The sequence below is a fragment of the Oxyura jamaicensis genome (assembly GCF_011077185.1).
Source record: "Oxyura jamaicensis isolate SHBP4307 breed ruddy duck chromosome 10 unlocalized genomic scaffold, BPBGC_Ojam_1.0 oxy10_random_OJ72041, whole genome shotgun sequence".
NCBI classification, from domain to species: domain Eukaryota; kingdom Metazoa; phylum Chordata; class Aves; order Anseriformes; family Anatidae; genus Oxyura; species Oxyura jamaicensis.
The window spans coordinates 366,424-380,516 of NW_023304223.1; the positions used below are offsets into that span (position 1 = coordinate 366,424).

Below are 14,093 nucleotides of genomic sequence, written 5' to 3' on the forward strand. Positions count from 1 at the left end.
GCGCTGACGATTTCGCAACTTCCGCCAGCTGCCTGTAGAACTCCTCACCCGTCCCCTCATCCTGGTTTGGCGGTCTATAACGGACCCCCATCAGGATGCTTCCCTTGTTGGCCTTTCCGCTGATAAGACCTATGTTTTCTGCTGAGAAGACCTATGTTTTCTCTTGTCCTCCTTTTTCTATTCACATATTTTAAAAAGCCCTTTTTTTTTGTCTCCCACAGACCTGGCCAGTCTCAACTCCAATTGGTCGTTGGCCGCTCGAATCTTCTCCCTGCAGAGGTGAACAGTGTCCCTGTAGTCCTTCCATGTTGCCTGACCCTGCTTCCAGCAGCCATACACTTTCTTCTTATGACTAAGCTCCAGAAGATCCCTTGTCAGCCAAGCCAGCCTTCTGCCCCACCTGCTTGACTTCCAGTATTTTGGGATTGCCTGATCCTGTGAAGAACAGCCATCAAAATACTAATGTATGCAAATGTGGGATTTGGTGTCATACACACACACCACCGACACTACCCCCTGTGCTCTGTAATGCGCAAACTCAAGAGAGATAGGTTAGGCAAGCTGAAACAGCCAATTAAAATTATCCAGAGAGAGCTTCACAAGTTTGATGTGTATAAACAATGGTGATTCAAGCCAGAGGTGTGCTTGCTTTGCAAAAGATCACCAAGCACCTGACTCTACAGAGTTTTATGATTAATTATTTAACTAAAAGACCTTTGTGTGGATTCTGAATCTGTATGCTTATTGTTGGGGCTCACTGGGCACGAACCTACAGATAACATGTGCTTGCAGCCCGGAAGGCGAACTGCATCCAGGACTGCATCAAAAGGGGAATGGTCAGCAGGTCAAGGGAGGTGATTGTCCCCCTGTACTCTGCCCTCCTGAGGTCTCACTTGCAGTACTGCATCCAGATCTGGGGCCCCCAGAACAAGAAGGATGTTGATCTGTTAGAACAGGTCCAGAGGAAGGCCACGAAGATGAACAGAGGGCTGGAGAATCTCTCCTATAAAGAGAGGCTGAGAGAGGTGAGACTGTTCAGCCTGAAGAATAGAAAGCTTAGGGGTGACCTTATTGCAGCGTTTCAGTACTTAAAGGGGGCTTGTAAAAAAGTTGGAGAACAACTTTTTGCTCAGTCAGATAATGACAGGACAAGGGGGAATTGTTTTAAACTAAAAGAGGAGAGTTTCAGATTAGAGATTAGGAGGAAATTCTTCACTCAGAGGGTGGTGAGGCAACCCCTTCTCTACCACCTCCCTGGGCAACCCATTCCAATGCATTCCTGATGGCCTCATTGTTCAGAGTCTGATATTATCATCAACCATGGGGCTTGTCGACCCCAAGGACACACTCCCACATCTCCCCCTTCTTTAACATAAAAAAGCACGATTTGCACAAATTAAGAAAGGACGATTAACACAAACTAAAACACAGAGAAAAACTACCAGGTACACTTATTCTATCTTCAACAAACTTTGTAACCACATCCCTGGGAGAGGCAGGCACTGAGTGCTGCCCAGCCAGGGGGGGCTCTGGCTGCCCCTCCAGCTCCTGGAGTCCTTGTCTGTGGGTCCTGCATATGCCAGCGGGACCCTCCCATACATTGTTTTTTGTTTCAGCTGGAGTCCAAACAGCGGAGGAGAGTGCTGTGATCATGTTATGGCAGATGATGAGACAGCCGGCCAGACCCATCGTGCTGACACCCATCTAGGACTGCCTCCTGTTAAAACACAAGCACAACCTCGATCCCAAGTTATTAGAGTGTGGGGCTTTTCCCAATGATTGGTGCTTTAATTTTTTACCATGACTTGTGCCCTTTCTTTAACGGAGTTTCTCCCAGATCTGTCCCCCAAGATCTGTCTCCCAGATCTGTCTGTCTCCCAGATCTGTCTTTAACTGAGTTTAAAGTATTGTGATTAAAATGTTTGTGAATTGGAGGACCTTCCTCTGTCCATCAATTTAAAAATTTAAGAACATGGCATGCTTTAGCTATCTTTTCCTGGGGATCACACCCCTACTCCCCCTTTTTTGTTTTAGAAGCCTATCTTTTAGGGTATCATAGGCCTGTTCAATAATTGCCTGACCCGTGGGGAGAATGAGGTATACCTGTCAGATGTAGAATACTCCACTGCTGAAGAAAAAAAAAAAAAAGGGGTTCCATGGGCCCCATACCCTGGCCCATTATCTGTTTTAAACATTTTTGGAACTCCTAATTTTGCAAAAGCTGACAGAAGATCTTTGCACACATCCTTTGCCTTTTCTCCTGCATGAACAGATGCAAAAATACAATCAGAAAAGGTATCAATTGAAACATAAACATAGCAGAGTTTTCCGAATTCTGGCAAGTGTTTAACAAACAATCCTTTAAGTCTATTACTATTAATGTCCATGACTGGGGGAGCATAGTTGGAGATGGCAATCCCGGTTGAAGTGCTCCCATATCTTCCATGACTTAATTAATTTCTCTCAGATCATATAACAGTCTCCATTTTCCATTCCTTTTCTTGATTACAAACACTGGAGAGTTCCAGGGCTAATCGTGGGATCAATATGTCTCGCTTTAATCATAGAATATCCTGAGTTGGAAGGGACCCTTAAGGATCATCAAGTCCAACTCTTGACACCGCACAGGTCTACCCAAAAGTTCAGACCATGTGACTAAGTGCACAGTCCAATCTCTTCTTAAATTCAGACAGGCTCGGTGCAGTGACAACTTCCCTGGGGAGCCTGTTCCAGTGTGCAACCACCCTCTCTGTGAAGAACCCCCTCCTGATGTCAAGCCTAAATTTCCCCTGCCTCAGCTTAACCCCATTCCCGCGGGTCCTGTCACTGGTGTTAATGGAGAAAAGGTCTCCTGCCTCTCGACACCCCCTTACGAGGAAAGTTGTTAAGTTGTTAAGCAACTCGGCCTTCGGGCCCTACGTATCCTATTCCTCCCGGATCAAAGGGAAACAGATCCGGCTCCTTTTCAGGGCCTATAAGGCCTGGATCAAAAGGAAGGTCTAGGTTACCAGGGGGCGTAACAGCAAAGGCCTGCGATGGCACTCCCCGCGCAGGGGGGGCCGGCCGGGGGGGGGCAATGGCATAGCAGGAAGATCGGTAAATGAGCCCCCAGCTCCCTCACTGTCTGGCAAACCACAGGTTTCTGACTGTGGTCCCACATGGCTCTTTTAAGGCCTCAGAGATTGCTCACAATCCCACTGCAACCTTGTCATTTTTAGTAGCAGAGTCCCAGACCTTGACCTCAATTTGGTCGCATGTTTCAGGATCATAAACTGTCTGATTCATAATAAAGGGAATAAACTGTAAGGTTAAGGACATATGATTCCCCATAGTGCGCAACTGCTTACCTTCAGCCAGTGAGGGGCAGTTGTGTGCGCAGGTCTGCTTCTCTCAGCTTGAGCTTCTTTCCAGCTCAGGTGCACCTATTTCCAGCAACTTTCTGTACGAGCCTCTTTCCAGCTCCGGTGCGCCAATTTCCAGTGAATTTCTATACGAGCCTCTTTCCAGCTCCAGTGCACCTATTTCCAGCGACTTTCTATATGAGCCTTTTTGAGTGGTTTGCTGAGTGATCATGAAGATCACCTATCTTCATCAGGTGATCAATGTCCCTGTTCCTGTCCTGGTCCCTGTTCTGCTAGCCTATCCCTATTCATTAATTTTTTGTTTTTGTCCCTGTTCTGATAGCCTGTCCCTGTTCCTGTTCTTCATATCCCTGTTCATTTTCTTTATGTCACTGCTCGTGCGCCATTTGTGGCATAATGACCACACAGACACCAGGGTTCTTTTAGGATCAGTAACTGCTACTTCTTTATTGATGACATAACTTCATTATATATCTGCCTTATCGAGGACAGGCTCCCTTTTTATACCATTCACCCCACAGCAGTACTTTTCCCTAACCATTCATTGGTCAACAACTTTGCCCGGTAACCGCAAACACTCAGCAACCCCCATGCCCCAGTGGCCGAAGAACAAGCAACCCAAGATGACAAGGCATCTCCTGAATCACCCCTATTTGTTCCCTCTAAACTCTTTACATTCCTGATGGCCTCATCGTTAAGAGCCTGATATTATCACCAACCATGGTGCTTGTTGACCCCCATGGCCACACTCCCACAGTCCTGTTGCCTACACTATTTCTAATACAAGCCAGGATGCTGTTGGCCTTCTTGGCCACCTGGGTACACTTCTGGCTCATGTTCAGGCAAGCATCGACCAACACCCCCAGATCCTTTTCCTCTGCATAGCTTTCCAGCCACTCTGCCCCAAGCCTGTAGCATTCCATGGGGTTTTTGTGACCAAAGTGCAGGACCTAGCACTTAGCCATGTTGAACCTCATACCCTTGGCCTCTGAAATGTCATATGAGAAAAGCAAATACAAAACAGTACTACTAAATGCCATTGGATACACAGAGCTCTGACAAAGGAAGCGTTCTTTCACAGGCCATGTGCACTGCTCTGCTTCCCCTGAGACAGTAGCTGATATAGTGATGTTAGCTGAAGTTTAAGTTTAGGGGAAGGTTTTTGTTACCTTCCTTGCATCCAAGAGACAGGTGCCACAGGTTCTTAGATTCTTCATTTGTACAAGAGAGGTACTTCCAGATCAACATGTTTTATACTTTTCATGTTTACCCCCAGAAAATCCATAGGGAAAAATGAATATCTGGGAAATACACAGTGAACAAACCTGGTTCTGTTGAAGTCAAAGACTGTTTCAGTGAGCATCAGGAGCCTTAGCATCTCCTGAAGTGTTGTAAAAATATCTGAAAAGGTGGCAATGAAACTACAGTCTTACAAAACCCACTTCATGTTAGAGTTATCCTGTATTCTAGTACATATTTTTCCAACCTTAAATGATTCTATTCTATATATTCTCATGGTCACTGTATTAACAGTTATTGATTATATGAGCTTATAACTACTTCAAATCTTAAAGATAAGCTTACAAAATATGACGCACCTGATAACACTAAACATATCAGTCATAAAAAACCCTATTCCACCCACAAAAGATTAAAACACTTAGTCTAGGATATCTTGATGTCTTTCAGGTATGTTTCTCACAACAAATGAGAAAATATCTGAATGTTTATACCTGAAACACACCTGTATGTTTCTCATAACAAATACAGTGTATAGGACTAGCATAGTGAAAAACAAAGAAAAAAACATACCAAAACCCCATTTTTTTTATTCTTTAATACAGGGCTGTTTGTGGCTGCTTTTATTACTTCCAAGGGCAAGTATGACTGTTTTTTTGCTTGTAAGTAGTTATTATGACTTTGACATTAGGAATAAAGCATGTTACCAATTCTCTTGAAGAGGATAATCTGAAGAAGAGACTGCCAGAACACGTACAAAATATCAATAGGGTCAGAGAAGATACTCAGAAGTGAGGGGGTGGGAGCATGAAGAGTTTATATCCTAACACTGATTACTCACTTTTAGACAAATTCAACAGGTACCTTAATAAGTTTGTGACTTCATAGGTTTAGGCTGTGGGCAAACCAATGATGCAGTTGTTGGTAATAGAAGATGAAATATACATTTACCCAATGAATATGTAAACAACACTCATTGCTTAATATATGTTACATTTGTGATGTACAGTGCTTGTGCTGTGCTTGGAAAATACAAAATGTACATGCAAAGATAGCATGAGAGAATGCACAGATTTATGATAAGGAGGAGAACTAAAAGAATGCCAAACTTGCAAGGCATCTAGATAACAGGAGCCCCTCGGACCCTGGGAACCAGGTCAAACCAACCTTACTCTTTGGACTGAGACGAAGGGCTCAGAGAGCATGCACAAGAAGATAAGGTGAAAAGTTCAACTCTGTTGAAGACATCTTACTTCATCCCAACGACCACCTGGATGACCACCAGAGAGTACAACACAAGCGCAGAAGGACTGATAAGATAATTAGCAAACAAAGAGGGGCTAGGAGGATCTAGGAAATGAATATGCACACGTGTTGCAAAACTTAATGCATATGTGTTGTGGTTTAACCCGGCCGGCAGCTAAACACCATACAGCCGTTCGCTCACCCTCCCCCCTATCTCTCTGGGATGGGGAAGAGAAATGGGAAAGTGAAGCCTGTGGGTTGAGATAAAGACAGTTTATTATGATAGGAAATAATAATAATAATGATAATAACAATAATAATAATAATAGTGTGTACAAAACAAGTGATGCACAATGCAATTGCTCACCACCCGCTGACTGATGCCCAGCCCATCTCCGAGCAGCCGGCCCCCCACCCCGGCTAGCCACCCCTATATATTGTTCAGCATGACGTCAGATGGTATGGAACACCCCTCTGGCCAGTTTAGGTCAGCTGTCCCGGGTCTGTCCCCTCCCAGCTCTTGCTGCACCCCCAGCCTGCCCGCTGGCAGGACAGAGCGAGGAGCTGAAAGTCCTTGGCTTAGTGTAAGCATTGCTCTGCAGCAATTAAAACATCAGCATGTTATCAGCACTCTTCTCATCCTAATCCAAAACATAGCACCCTACCAGCTACTAGGAGGAAAAATAACTGTCCTAACTGAAACCAGGACATATATCCACCCCTTATTCCATACCATTTATGTCATGCTCAGGTTACACTCTTTCCAATACATTCTAGTTAATCACTATTTTCATCTATGGTAGTGATGACACACAGTATTATATAATAATTAACATAATACAACTCAACTCATGGGCTATTCTCACCCAGTATTAAATCCCCTTGAGGTACACACCGGACCTCCCCATTCTTTTGCATTACCCACCAAGTGCATCCAGGTCCTTGAGCAAAAGCAATCCCACCAATGGGTTTCCCTTTTCCTGAGGCAGGAGTAGCCCAGACTGTCTTTCCCAGCATGTTTCTTACATGCACTACAGGAACTTTATCCCCTTCTACTGTACGTAGAAGGTTTGATTGGGCAGGTCCAGCTCGGTTGGCAGATCCCCTAGTATTGACTAACCAGGTGGCCTTTGCCAAATGTGCATCCCAATTTCTGAATGTCCCAGCACCCATTGCTTTCAGTGTAGTCTTGAATAGTCCATTGTATCGCTCAACTTTCCCGGAGGCTGGTGCATGATAGGGGATGTGATACACCCACTCAATACCATGTTCTTTGGCCCAAGTGTCTATAAGGTTGTTTCGGAAATGAGTCCCATTGTCTGACTCAATTCTTTCTGGGGTGCCATGTCGCCATAGGACTTGCTTTTCAAGGCCCAGGATGGTGTTCCGGGCGGTGGCATAGGGCACAGGATATGTTTCCAGCCATCCGGTGGTTGCTTCCACCATTGTAAGTACATGTCGCTTGCCGTTGCGGGTTTGAGGGAGTGTGATGTAATCAATCTGCAAGGCCTCTCCATATTTATATTTCAGCCATCATCCTCCATACCAAAGAGGCTTTGACCATTTGGCTTGCTTGATTGCAGCACATGTTTCACAATCATGAATAACCTGTGCTATAGTGTCCATGGTCAGGTCCACCCCTCGATCACGAGCCCATCTGTATGTTGCATCCCTACCTTGATGGCCTGAGGTGTCATGGGCCCATTGGGCTATAAATAATTCACCCTTATGTTGCCAGTCCAGGTCCACCTGAGCCACTTCAGTCTTAGCAGCCTGATCTACCTGCTGGTTGTTTTGATGTTCTTCAGTAGCCCCATTCTTGGGCACATGAGCATCTACATGGTGTACCTTTACAACAAGGTTCCCTACCCAGGCAGCAATATCTTGCCACAGTGCAGCAGCCCAGATGGGTTTGCCCCTGCACTGCCAGTTGTTCTGTTTCCATTGCTGTAAGCACTCCCACAGGGCATTTGCTACCATCCACGAATCAGTGTAGAGGTAGAGAACTGGCCACTTTTCTTGTTTAGCAATATCTAAAGCCAGCTGGATGGCTTTCACTTCTGCAAATTGACTCGATTCACCTTCTCCCTCAGCAGCTTCTGCAACTCGTCGTGTAGGACTCCATACAGCAGCTTTCCATCTCTGATGCTTTCCCACAATACGACAGGACCCATCCATGAACAGGGCATATCTCTTCTCATTTTCTGGTAGCTTGTTGTACAGTGGGGATTCTTCAGCACGGACCACCTCCTCCTCTGATGACATCCCAAAATATTTGCCTTCTGGCCAGTCCACAATCACTTCCAGGATTCCTGGGCGACTGGGGTTTCCTATTCGAGCCTGCTGAGTAATCAGTGCAACCCACTTGCTCCATGTAGCATCAGTTGCATGATGTGTAGAGGGGACCCTTCCTTTGAACGTCCAGCCCAGTAGCGGCAGTCGGGGTGCCAGGAGGAGCTGTGCTTTAGTACCGACCACTTCTGAAGCAGATCAAACTCCTTCATATGCTGCCAATATCTCCTTTTCAGGAGCACCCTACCTGCTACTGGGAGGAAAAATAACTCTGTCCTAACTGAAACCAGGACAATATGTAATAATTTAAGGGATTAAAAGAGAACAGGAGTGAACAAATAGGATGAAGTTAGATTTGGGCAGACATGCCCCTAACTTCCTGCACCAAATAAAAGCAGCTCCTTATAATCACTTTGTGGTTACGTGTCTTTGCGAACACTAACACAGTAAGATGAAAATGCAATTCAATGTCACTGTCAGTTCACTGCTACCAGAATGGTTAGGCCACATTCCCCTCTCCCACTTGTGATGTATACTCCCCATATTTCTTTCTTGTCGTCCTTTCTAGTTTTGCTCTAGCATTTGCAAACTTCCCATCACCTTCCTCTAATGTTTGCATATCGCTGATTTAGACCCAGTTTCCGCTTAGCACCTGTCATGGTTTAACCTGTCCGGCAGCTAAGCACCACTCTGGACATTCACTCACCCTCCCCCCTCCTTCTCCAGGATGGGGAAAAAAATCAGAAAAAATGAAAACCCACGTTGAGATAAAGACAGTTTATTAGGACAGGAAAGAAAGGAAAATAATAATAATAATGATAATAGTACTACTAATAATAGTGTGTACAAAACAAGCGATGCACAATACAATGCTCACCACCCGCTGACTGGTGCCCAGCCAATCCCCAAGCAGCCGCCCCCCCCCCACCCTTGCTAGCCACCCCTATATATTGTTCAGCATGACATCAGGTGGTATGGAATACCCCTTTGGCCAGTTTGGGTCAGCTGTCCTGAGTCTGTCCCCTCCCAGCTCCTGCTGCACCCTTAGCCTACCCACTGGCAGGACAGAGAGAGAAGCTGAAAAGTCCTTGGCTTAGTGTAAGCATTGCTCTGCAACAATTTAAACATCAGCGTAATATCAACATTATTTTCATCCTAAATTCCAAACACAGCACCATACCAGCTACTAGGAGGAAAATTAACTCTATCCTAGCCAAAACCAGGACAACACCACAGTTTAATTGCAACTAAAGAACATCCTGAATGTTTCCAAAGTGCTTCAGCATCCCTTCCCAACTCCCATGTATGCTGACTACCATTTGCACAGATGTGCTTTAAGAACCTTAAAGAAAACTTTTATTTCCTTTATTTCTATGCTATGTATTGAATCTCTAGAATCAGTAGCAGGAGGAAGAGCAACTAGACCCCTCAGACCCCCATTTTCACTTCTGCTCCCTATTTAGGATGAATCAGGAACTGCAAGAAACAACCAGTTTTGTCCTTTACACATTTTCCACCACTGAAGGGGTAGGTATCATATTGCTTTACTAAACCAAGCTTTATGAAAGATCTGATCCTTTATATATATATATATATAAAATTGACAAGCATTCATGTTTTTACTGTCTGTAGATTTTTCCTCTCTTGCACAGAAGTTGCAGAAGGTGGGAAAAGGAATGAAACTTTTTGGGGTTAATTTCAACGTTTCCTTTTTCTTTAAAGTCAGACTCAATACATGTGAAAAATCCTGTTTATTTAGAGGTAAATCTCCTACAGTTAGCCTGTCAGTAGTGTATATGTGAAAGGGGGCCAGGCTAATAATTCTTTAGAGTAACTATAAAATAGGTGAACGCTTTACAGCTGACACTGATTATATCAACCAAGTAATTGGATGTACATGTTAGTAGCAGTAAAAGAAGCACTGTTCAGTTGTCCACCTTACATGGGAGTCTACTTTGAGTGTATTCTTTGATTTACTGTTACAATTGTGAGAAACACTCTGTAGCCAATAACTTAGGCTCAGGTGAGGATCTCAGTGAAGTAGTAATTTATTCGCAATTGCAATGGCGGGCGCCCCACAAGCAGGAGAGCACACCTACTAGTTCCATAACAAAATTTATATACTTTTTTTCTCGAGGAGCAGGACCCTCCCCTGTTTCCCCATTGACTGGGTAATCCAGGTTCACTATCCGATGCTTCACAGACAATACATGGCCTCCTGTTGCCAGCCTGTTATAAGTCATATTTCTTTTAACTTTTATACTCTTTGAGGTGGTAATGTTTCTTACACAGCGATTTCTGCCTAATTGCTCTAAGGATTCTGGTTGTCTGCATTTTACAAGGCCGTCTGTTAAGCTTTCTTATCACTGCAAGCATATTTCAATACCACATTCCTTCCCTCTAAACAATGTAACTCTGCAAAAACAACATTTTTATTCCCACAATTCCCCCCTTTTCTTCTTTATAAATTGTTGATTTTTGCAAAACATTTCTCTAAGGTGTAATTTGGTAGATATCTTACTCCTTCACTTTCTTTGCTTTCTATTTCCTCTAATATCATCACCTTATCTGAGTAAGGTGGTGGCTCCATGGTCATTTGTTTCAATAGTGAGGTTTCAATTAACCACTGTACTAGTCCTCTTACACAGGGGATAATGCAACAACCAATGGCTGTCAAAACTCCTGCTACTAGATCAAGGATGTGAATATGGACACTACCATCCCTTTCCATTTACCAAACCAAGATTCCAACCATCCAGTGATGGAAGTGCCTGTCCCTAATTTCTCTGCCAATTCACTGGCAAGGGTGGTAAGCCCTTGCAATGCTCTAGTTACTGTGCCATCTGGGGCAGTATTGTTGGGTATAAAAGTGCAACAATGGTTGCTCAGTATCACACACACACACCTTTCTCCGCGAGTGTCATATCTGTTATAAGTTGCCTCAATTAATTTCAGAGAGCATTACATCAATCATACGAATGAATTTATTAAGTAAGCAAACAGCAAGCAAAACAGCGCTGGGCGGCTGGGGAGCCTCTGCTCTGCCAATGGCGCGTACATACCCCCCACCAGAGTCCCTTTTTATAGCTTGGTAGTTCCAGGAATACACAGCACATCCAGTATGTTCTGCAGTTGTGCACACTGTTGTTAGGGGGTCGTCTTGGTCCCTTTGGTGGTCATGAAGATGAAGGCCATAGTCTTCCTCTGCATTGTGACCCATCTTCTTTTTCCTTATTTGGTCATGTCGGCCCAGCATGAAGCAGGAAGGCAGGATGTTGCCAAACTAGTTTAACAACTTATCAAGAAATGGTTACATGAGCCTTGCAACAGTGACTTTAAGCAAAAGATGGAAAGAAAGGGGGAAGGGGAGGGGGGGGCTCCCTCCTCCTTGCCGGTTTCAAGCAAATTCTTTATGTACTCTTTTGTTACATTAAGTAAAGAATTTCATAATGTCTAGCCAGGCGCTTCACAGTTTCTTATCTCAGCAGGAAACCTTCACTACCCCCACTCTTCAAACAGAACAAAGACAATGAACAAACATCTATTGTATATTACAATCCCTCCTTTTTCTTTTGGTTACTCATTTTGTTCATTGAATCTCTGCAATGCCTGGCTACTGAGGACTAATGTTTCTGCGATTTCTTCGTCGGTATTTATTGGCTCATATTTGGCACGGATGAGCATTAAATGTGCCACTTCCAAACAGCCCTTTACAATCGCGATAAGTTTATTAAAAACACATGGCCCGAAATTTAATGCTATTATTAACAATAATAAGGGTCCTGCTATGGCTGACAGTAAGGTAGTAAGCCAAGGTGAATAATTAAACCAAGATTCATACCAATTCTGTCGATCTTCAAATTCTCGTTTTCTCTTCTCCAATCCTTCCCTGAGCTTAGCCATGGTATCTCTTACCACCCCAGTATGATCAGCATACACGCAACATTCTTCCTTCAGGGCTGCACACAGCCCGCCTTGTTGTAAAAACATCAGGTCTAATCCTCTGCGATTTTGTAACACCACTTCCGAGAGTGATCTGACAGATTTTTCTAGGGCAGAGATAAACTGTTCAATCCAAGTCAGATCCTTGTCTACGGCAAGGCGTAGAGAGGTGAACTCCTGATTCTGCTTAACTAATGAAGCAACTCCAGTGCTGACTTCTGCCCCTCCCAGGATCATTAGAGTGGCCAGAGTCAAGGCCGTAAATGGTTCCCTTTTTTCCAAATAGTAATTTGCCACCGTATGCTGATCATACATGTAATCCCCAGGATGGTATAGAATCCTTGGTATAATTATTACCTGTATACAGAAATCATGGGACGCATTAAAGAGTTTTAGCAACAGACAAGGAGTTACACCCACTGATGAACAAACCCACCTAGTGTTGTTAGCTGGGATTAACCATTCGGCTGATTGTTTTCCGGTACTGTAGTAATTTTACAGGCTGGATTCTCTGAACACTTCCTGATAATACCTTATTTGGTCCTACTGCCTGGGGTCTATCAGCATCCTCCCTTTTTATCAGTATGAGACCCCCCTTTTCTTGGAAGTTCAGAAAAGTCACTTTACCACTGTTGCCCAGGCCCATGGCCTTTTCCAATTTGACCCAATTTTGGTTTGGGGGTATTTTGGGGGTTAGTCTGGAGACAAAGATCACATTAAGTTATTTGAGTGATGGTAGCATATAAGTTCTTGGCAATAATTTTTCAAATTAGATAGTTATACAAAGCGTCTATTCCTCAATGTGTCTTCCGGTGTTTTTCCTTTACCGGTGACCACAATAAATTGGAAGGGATGACTAGCTTCACCTTCCCTTCTTTGGTAATAGCCCATCCCTCTTGGTTATATTTTCCCTTTTGACTTCCGATTAATTTTCTATCCTTTTTGTTATATACAGGCTTACCTTCAAGGGGAATCTGCCCATCTGGAATCAGGGCTCCCTCAGTTGCTACCTCATTTTCTGCTGCTTCTTTTGCCTCTCTGTCCACCAGATCATTTCCTTCCACCAATTCTGAGCTCACCTTCTGGTGTGCCTTCTTGGTATTTCAAGAACCTTGGTAGGGAAAGCCAGTGCCCGCCTTTCACTTCCAGCACCGCAGACACTGTGTGAGACACTAACAGTTATTTTCTGGCCCAAGGCGAACTTGCGTGCCTCCTGGATATTTAGCACCACTGCTGCAACAGCTCTGAGGCATCCTGTCCATCCCTTGGCAGCAGCATCCAGCTGCTTAGAAAAATAAGCAACTGCCCTTCGATATGGGCCCAGGTCCTGTGCTAGTATTCCCAGGGCAATCCCTGTCCAGGCCACACATGTTGTCTGGGTGGTTATGAGGAGGTCATCTACATAGTGCAACAGCCTTCCTTCTCCTGATGGGGCTTCCCAGGTCTCCAAGTCCTTTGCAAGTAGTTCTCCAAACAAGGTGGGTGAGTTCTTAAATTCCTGAGGCAACCTTGTCCATGTGAGCTGTATTTTGTGCCCACTCTTAGGGCTTGTCCAATTAAATGCAAAGATTTTCTGGCTGGCTTCATGGAGAGGAAGGCAAAAGAAGGCATCCTTCAGGTCTAAAACGGTAAACCAAGTTAGTTCTGGTGTTAAGCATTTTAATCAATTATCAGGCTAATTCCTTCTCTGTATTCCTTTTCAAGGGGTACTGTTTAATTCTGCCTGGCTGTTTTCCTTCCTTAAGTTTAATTTGTATTGGAAGTGCATTTTTTTTAAATTATTATTATTATTATTATTATTTTTGCCTTCCCTGGTACATCCAGAAAACACTTGACTTAGGATTTCCTCACTAATTTCCTCTTTGGTCTCAATAGCTGTCAAGATCAAACTCAACACTTCCACATATCTTTGATCATTTACCTCCAGAATAATCTCCCCATTTTTAAATGAAATGGTTGCTTGTAATCTTTCCAATAAATCTCTCCCTAGGAGTGACTCTGGGAGTTGGGCAT

At 44.1% G+C, this 14,093-nt stretch overlaps 1 long non-coding RNA gene across 1 annotated transcript in view; it reads left to right on the top strand.

Moving 5' to 3' along the window:
* LOC118157757 overlaps positions 1-2,548 on the top strand; it is a 10,196-nt gene extending 7,648 nt beyond the window's left edge. The window contains exon 3 of the long non-coding RNA XR_004746721.1: positions 2,291-2,548. This is a non-coding gene — a long non-coding RNA (uncharacterized LOC118157757). The remainder of the gene's footprint in view (positions 1-2,290) is intronic.
* The last annotated feature ends 11,545 nt before the right edge of the window (positions 2,549-14,093 follow it).